Source organism: Sciurus vulgaris (assembly GCF_902686455.1).
Source record: "Sciurus vulgaris genome assembly, chromosome: 2".
NCBI lineage: Eukaryota > Metazoa > Chordata > Mammalia > Rodentia > Sciuridae > Sciurus > Sciurus vulgaris.
The window spans coordinates 120,273,635-120,281,511 of record NC_136462.1 but is presented as its reverse complement, the minus strand read 5'-3'; the positions used below and the strand labels follow the sequence as shown (position 1 = coordinate 120,281,511).

At 49.3% G+C, this 7,877-nt stretch overlaps 1 long non-coding RNA gene across 5 annotated transcripts in view; it reads left to right on the top strand.

Annotated features, from left to right (window-relative positions):
• The window catches only part of LOC306655097, a 28,702-nt gene that overhangs the window by 9,000 nt on the left and 11,825 nt on the right, over positions 1-7,877 (top strand). For 3 of the 5 annotated variants that reach the window (XR_013762198.1, XR_013762199.1, XR_013762200.1), the window contains exons 1-2: positions 59-714; positions 6,112-6,266. This is a non-coding gene — a long non-coding RNA (uncharacterized lncRNA). Of the gene's footprint in view, positions 1-58; positions 715-6,111; positions 6,267-7,877 lie in introns of those variants that run through there. The other 2 variants (XR_013762197.1, XR_013762196.1) reach the window with 2 other exon arrangements.

The following is a 7,877-nucleotide window of genomic DNA, read 5'->3' as shown; positions in this document are numbered from 1 at the left end:
TTTAGCTATGTGGCCTGTCCCACAGCTGCAGTACTCCCGTGGTCCCCTGAGCTCCCATCCAAACCACAGACCTGCCTCTGAGGAAGGGAGTGAGGCAGGGAGTGAGGGTCGGGGCGGGGGTGCCCTCTGGGGACTCAGGCCTGGTAAGTGGGTCTCTGGCACGCAGGAAAGGACTGTGTGTCAGCACCACTCTGCTTTGGGCATGGCATCCATGTTCTCTACCTTACTTACTGGTTTTGCCTCTCTCCAGAACTCCTGTCTGCCTTTTACCCTTGTTCTCCAAAGCCAGTATTAGGAGACATCCTTCTTGTTGATGAACCTCCTTGGGGAGATGCTGAACAGGGCCCACCCTCTAATTCTGGACCCCAGGGGCACCTCTTCTCTTGGGCCTGAGTATAAAGGTGATGGAACTTCAACTTTTCTCTCTTGGCACACATTCCAGCCATATTTTTCCAGTCTGTAGTGTGGTGTGTGAGCCTGTTCTCAATAGTACTTGTGAACTCATGGGAGAGACTAACTCTTGCACACCCTGAGTGGTTTCTGTCTTGTGTCTTTTGATTTTGTATAGCCCAGGAATAACCTGAATGTATATAGAAGGAAAACGAAACCCAGCAGGTGTCTCTGCTATAGGATGGGGTCTTGGTGAGGCAGAGAAGCCTGTAAGTATTGAACAACAAGAAGGGGGATTCAGGAGGACTGTGGCTGAGATCTTGGGTAAGTCCCTTCTCTGATCTAGTTGCTGCTTCTATGGAGGATTAGCCTACATGGTGTCTAAAAGTGCTTTGGGAGGGCAGTCCCCCTGGGAGTCCCCTTTTGCCTGTGCAAGAGTTCTGTTTCTATACTTTACACTTGAATAAATCCTATTCCTTACACACACACACACACACACACACACACACACACACACACACACACGCTTTGGTAGATTCTTGTAGATTCTTTGTTACCACTGGGGATTGTGAGCGGAGGGGTCCCAGAAGTTTGAACTTCTTTCTTTGGTGTCCAAGAAATCACACTTTGAATGCTGCTCTCAGGCTCCACCTGGGTTGCCCTCTCTAGCCTTGTTCCTGGGAACTGGAGAGAAGAAATTGCCCCCTTATGCTTATAAACAAGGTGGGAAGACCCTGCAGATTCTCCCTCTATTTTGGAAACTCCTGGAATTCACCTTGGGAGGAGACAGAGTGGACGCTCCTCTGGGACAAGGACCCCTCCCCTCCATCCTTGCCAGGCAGTTTTGTATTGTCGTTATTATTTATTTAATTAATTTATTTTTTGCCCATTGCTCTGTTCTTCAGGACTTAGGCTTGATTCAGATGAATTGGGACATTAAATGCCCATAATCCAGCCAGGATGATGGGGAGCTTCTAACACCATTCCTGGCATGAGATCACAAACGCTTAGCTCCCCAGCATGTGGTTTGGTCTCAGACTCCAGACCGGATTCCTGAAAGGAGCTAGTACTCGAAACAAGATGCTGAGGCCTGGGCTCACTGAGGGCCGGGACCTGGAGGGTTAAGTCTTCCCTCCCTCATGCCTGCCCCCTGCAGTGTTGGCCTCCGCTGCCTGGAATCCCTGGGGTCCTGTAGGGCCCTCCCGCCAGCCAGATGGGCAGCAGAGAAGAGGAGGAGGAATGGAAACAGGCCTCAGGGTACCCCCAGGCATGGAGGGGAAGAGAAGAGGAATTGAAGGAGAATAGAAAATGGTTGCCAGGTAGGGAAGCCTGTTGGCAGAAAGTGGAGAAGGCAGGACCCCTCTCCGTGAGCTAGATGGGGGCTGGGCCTTCCTCAGGGCTTTGGTGTGGGGAGATCAGGGCACAGGCCATTCCACTCAGCCGTCTCTGCTCTGGGAGCCAACTCTTGGCGTGAAACCCTACCCGGAGCTGGCTCCAGCTCCTCTTTCTTTTTTCTTAATAAGGTCGAATCAGAGTGAGTCAGAAGAGCCAAGTTTCCTGTTAGGCTCTGTTTGAATAAACTCTGCTCTGAACAGAGCTTGGGCCAGTACTGTGGCCCTGCCAGCCGTCCCTGCTGAGGCAGGAGAACTGGGGTCCACAGGATGGCTTGAGCAATGGGCCTGGCCTGACCAGACCACTCCCCAGGGAAGCTGTTAAGCTCTCAGAGCTTCAGTCTTGCTTCTGACCCTGGGGGAAATAATACCTTTCTTGGGACAGACATGGAAGGCTAGAATGAGAGGATTATGAGAAGTACCCAGCACACTGCCAGATCATGTGGCCACTATTTTCTTCTTTTCCCCTTGACTTGTGAGACAAGGGAGGGGTTATTTCTGGAGCATGATCCCCCATGCCATTTCCTCTGTGCCTTTCTTGTTTTTATGGGTCTTCATTCTCCTTTGCCCAGGGTGAAGCTTGTGCAGGGCAGGGTCATCCTCTTCCCTCCTCCCTTCTCCAAGAGTCCAGCCTCCTTCTGTTTTCAGTCTAGGCCTGCAAATGGCTGACAGGCCCAGCTGGGCCAGGGCCAGCAACTCTGGGAGCCCAGGAGCACCTGCCTGCCTGCCTCTACCTCTCCACATGTAGGGCAGAACTTGCCTCTGTAGCTGGAGGTATCTTGACACCCTTAGGTTGAAACCTGCAGTGTGGGGGTCTAAAAGAGACCAGGGTCAAATGAGGGCTTGGACTCGCTGGGCTGGGCTGGGACAGCTGTCTTTGGGAGGGCAGCTTTTCTCTCAGCCCTGTCCCTATAGGCTAGGATTCACACCCACATTTTAAAGACCTAGATATATGGTTAAGGCTTTCTGCCAGATCCTGGCACTAGAAACCAGTTTCCAAGGATCTTGGAGGGCTGGTTATGTAAAGTTGAGTTTGATAGTGCACCCTTTTTAAAGCACCTACTTTGTGCCTGTGTTGCTGGCATGGAGCAGATAGTGTCCTGTGACCCTGAGATGGTTTTGAATAAATCCATGAGACAGCAAGGAAGCATGGGCCTCATCAGCAGAGGGTTGTGGGAACAGAGAGGGATCAGAGCTATGGATGACCCTCTGCTTTGTACAAAAGGACCAGGAGGTAGACTGTGTGGGTCAAAATTTTCTGTGGTTGAAGGGAAGGGGTGAGGGCAGGCACTGGGTCACTTCTGCCCTCTGACTCCCAGACTGCACCTGGTGGGGTTCCCCATGGTCACAAACTTCTGAGGGCAGGCATGGGCACCTGAATGGGCAACTCAGGGAGGCTGCTGATGGAATTTGTGCTGAATTGGGAATGAAGTCCCAGTCCCAGCAGCCGACTGTGCGGTCCCAGCTGCTGCCTCTGGAAAGTGGGCTGGAGGAAGTGCTGAGCGAGGAGGCAGGGCGAGCTGGCACAGAAAGCGCTGACTCCACAGGGAGAGGACCACCGAGTGACCACTGCCAGCTGGGCCCTGGGCCCACCCCTCCCCCGCAGCCACATCTGGCGCAATGGTGGGGGAGGCAGGGGGAACTTTGGTCCCTAGAGCCAAGGCAGTGGTGGAGGGGGCCCGAGGAAGGGGCTGGGGCATTTTGGTTTGGAAGTGTCTCTCTTTGGGATTGGAGCTCCTGGAGAAGGCAGGAAGTGGGGGAGGTGAGGTCAGAGTATTTTTGAGGGGCAGATGATGGGGGTAGAGGAATCTACCTTCTCTAGGACCCAGGGGAATTTGGGGGCCTGGCCACTACCCCCTCCCTGGCCCTCCTGGACCCCTACCTTAGGGTTCTGGGGACGTTGGAAAAACCAGAGTTGAGATAACAGCTGGGGCATGGAGGACAGATTCCATGAAGGCAGGAGGCCCTCTCAGCACCTTCAGAACTTTTCCCCTCTGACCTTCTCCCTGGACTCTGGGGTTTGCTGAATGGTGACATTCCCATCTCCTTCCGGACTCAGGGCCCAGGTGATTAGAGGCAGGAGTGGGTCATTATTGCAGGAAGAGGAGCCAGTGAGGAAAGGGATCTGCCTTGGGTGGTGGAGGGATTTTGCATGGTTGTTGGCTGGGGCCTGCTGAGGATGGATCTTGGCCAGCAAGCAATTAGGGGAAGGAAGCAATAGCATCCCCAGAGCCAGGGAGAGAGCTGGCAAAATCAAGCAGGGTGCCAGGCCTTTAGGATACAGCCCCACAAATGCCCACAGAGCTAGCAGGAAAACGAAGGCAAGGAGCCCACTGTTTCTGAGTGATAAAACCTTGGCAAGGCTAAGGGAAGCCTTTTCTGCCCCGTCCCACTTTAGTTTTTGCTTCTCTAACTTTCATTTGGAGCTCTCTGGTTTTGAAAACATTGTTTAGTACTCTCCCCCGTCCTCTCATTCATTCGTTGTCTCCGTCTCCCTTTCCGTGTCTTGCTGTCTCCATCTGTCTCCACACGTTTCTGTTCTTTCCCATCCCTCTCACTCACTCACTGTCTCCAGGTGCTGATATTTCCCCCAATTATTCCCTCATTAGTCTATTCATGCTCTCAGACAGCACATTCCTGGGTTCCTGCTGAGTGCCAGGCCTTGTACTGGCCATGGGAGTTAGAGTCATCAGACCTGTCAGGTTCCCAAGAGCTCCCAGGGTGACACAAGTGACCGCCTGTGTGGAGTGAAGCCAGACATTTCACTGACCTCTGACTGACCTTTGAGAGGTATTGCATCCTCAGTCTCAATGTCTGTCTGTCCATTCATCCGTCCATCACCTCTGTCCACTGGTGACCCTACCATTGTTCTACTTTCGTGAGGTGACATTTTCTGCTTGCTGCAGGACATCTGGAGTTTGCTTCTTTCCCCCTGGTGGAGGGCGGCAGTGGAGCTGAAGAAGGGCGGGTGGTCTTGGGTGAGGGTGGGGTGGGTGTTGGGAGAAGCAAGGACTCTGCTGACAGCTGGCCTGCCCACGTGCTTGGGCTGCACCCTCCAGGACACAAGTTAGCTGGGGAGTCTACTCAAAGGGTTTCTTTGAAGGCAGTTGTTGGGTGAGTTGAGATGAGGTCATGGGTATGGGTTAAGCTCCTACTGTGTGCTACAGGATTGGATAAAGTAAAACTTCTTACTTGTGGTATTTCCTGTGATTTAGCGTATATGACTCCCACCCGTACCTATCTCCAGAAATCCTCAGTGAAGACTAGCTTTGCCCAGCTGGGGTCTGGGAAAGGAAGGAAGCAATGTGAGAAAGAGATATTAGCAATCTCTCCCTTCTGTTTTTTTTGTATAACATTTTATTTCATATTACAAAAGAAATATTTTCATTCTAGGAAATTGAGAATACAGAATTAAAAAAAAACAATTCTTTAATGGCTCTTTTCCTTATATTCATTTAAAAAACAATGGCGTATGTCCTATTATGGCCCTTGTAATGATCACTGAGGAACATTTCAGGTGTCAGGGTAAGTGCCAATTCACCTCGATCACAGGGGCTCTGACCTTCTCAAAGAGGAGGTCAAACATTTGATTCCCCCCTGGCTGCCCTGTGCTGGGAGCTGAAGGGCTGGTGCAGGTGGGGCCTCAGCCCCTCCCCTGTCAGTACCTCATCTTTTCCAGAACTGAACCTGGGTCTTGAAACTACAGATCTCCAGTTCTGCTCTGAGAGCTGAAGTCTGTAAGCAGCTCTGACTCAGCCCATCCTACTGGTTGAGATGGATGTGGGGAGGTGGCAGGTACCTTAATTTCTGTCTGCCCAGGTGGCCAGCCATTTCCTGTGCATTTCCTGTGCAATACTTCCTGAAGTATTAGAAGAACCTGGCTTTCTCTGACAAGGAAAGTTTGGTAGCAAACTCCCGTTAGAACAATTGATGACCATCAGTGTAAGTAAACTGAGAAAGATCCCCAGGACCAGCTCCCTGACCCCAGTAGACCTGCTTCACAGACTTATGTTCCCCTAGGAGAAGAAGCACCTGACAACTTATTTGAAGGAAATTTTAAAGAATGTTCATATGACATATAGACATATACAGCTCCTCAGTGTACAGCTTGATGAATGAACCCAAAGGGAACACACTGCTGGAATCGCTGTCTATATCGAGAAATAGAACAATCACAGCAGCTGGCAACTTCTAAGGCGATACTCCCTGTCACAGCACCTGGCTACATCCAAAAGTAGCTTTCTGAGACAAGATTTTAAATGACTGATTGTCTGGAAAAAGTCATACTTGAATGAACAGCCATTGTGCTGATTTCTTTGTACTGTCTTAGCTCTCACAGGTGATGCTGTAATGAGCACTCTTGAACATCACCCTCAGATCGGATCGGAGAAGTGATGGTGTCACTGTGTGGGGACCCCAACCGTGCAGAAGCAGCAGCTGCTCATGGACAGCAGCACTAGAAGTCTTGGTGTCTACCTCTGCTAGGTAACAGCGCCCTGGGGCCTAGGCCTGGTTCTAGCCCTCCTCATTTGTAAGCAATGTGACTTGTGCCTTTTTTCTTTCTGTAAAATGGGAATGATAAGGATTTAAATGAGGTGGCATGTGGTGTGCACTTAGTACAGAGCCTGGTGCATCTAAGCACTCAGTAAGCACTAGCCATTGCTAGTCCAGTAGATTAATTTGTGGGAAGTTGGACTTCTGGTGAGAGGTTTTTAATGTTCTTAAGGCTTTGGCACAAAACAACCAGTTGCCCCCAGAAAGGGGATCCCCATTCCCTGCCCCGAGTGCTGTCATTTTTATCGGTATAGGGCACTGTTTTTTTTTTTTTTTAAATAACATTAACACAATAGCCAAACTATGGAACCAGACCAGGTGTCCATGAACAGATGAATGGATAAAGAAAATGTGGTCTTATATGCACAATGGAGTTTTATTCAGTCATAAATAAAAATGAAATTATGTCGTTTCAGAAAAATGGATGGAACTAGAGACTGTTTATGTTAAGTGAGATAAGTCAAACCCAGAAGGTCAAGTGGGTGTGTTTTTTCATGTATGGAAACTAGAGAGGAAAAAGGAAAAGAAAGATGGGGCAGATGGCATGATTATCAAATGGACATCAGTAGAGGAGGTGGGGTGGGAGGTATGGAGGAAAGAGGGAAGTGCTGGGGAATGGTATTGGCCATACTATATCATTATATTGTGTCAAATATACGAATATGTAACAACAAATCCCATCATTATGTACAACTATAATGCACCAATAAAAATGTGGAAGAAAAAAAATAGTTGCTAGGTTAAACATAAAGCAAATAGTTAGCCCTTGTGTCCACAGGGGATTAGTCCCCCTACCCCATCATCTGCAGATTTATAAGTTCCTTATATAAACTAGTGTACTAGTTGCATCATCCTCCTGTGTTCTTTTATTTATTTTTTCAATTTAGAGACAGGATCTCACTGAGTTACTTAGGGCCTCACTAAGTTACTGAGGCTGGCTTTGAACTCCCGATCCTCCTGCCTCAGCCTCCTGAGCTGCTGGGATTATAGGCATGCACCATGGCACCTGGCCTCCTCCAGTGTTCTTTAAATCATCTCCAGATTATTTATCATACCTATACAATGCAAATGCTATGTAAATAGTGGTTATTCCGCATTGTTTAGGGAACGATGACAAGTAAAAAATGTCTGTACATATTCAGTACTGATGCAACTTTTAAAAAATTTTTGACCTGCAGTTGGTTGAATTTTTGGATGTGGAACCCACAATATGCATTTTTAGTTGCCTTTTCTTGGTTACCTGTGAGAGTGAAACTCACATCCTGTGTTTGTTGACCTCCCCATTGGCCTTCTTGCTTCTACCTTTGTGCCTTTCGACCTATTCTCAAGAGAGAATGATTCTTTGAAACATAAGTCAAAATTTCTCTCTTGGGCTTAAAGCCCTGCAGTGGTGCCCCATCTCACTTGGAATAGAAGAGGAAGTCCTCCTCATGGCCTACAGAGTCCTTACATTTGGTCCCTTGTTCTGGCTGTTCCAACCAACCAGCCTTTCCTCAGGCCCTACCAGAACACCAGGGCTGCCTGGTCCACACCCTCAATTGC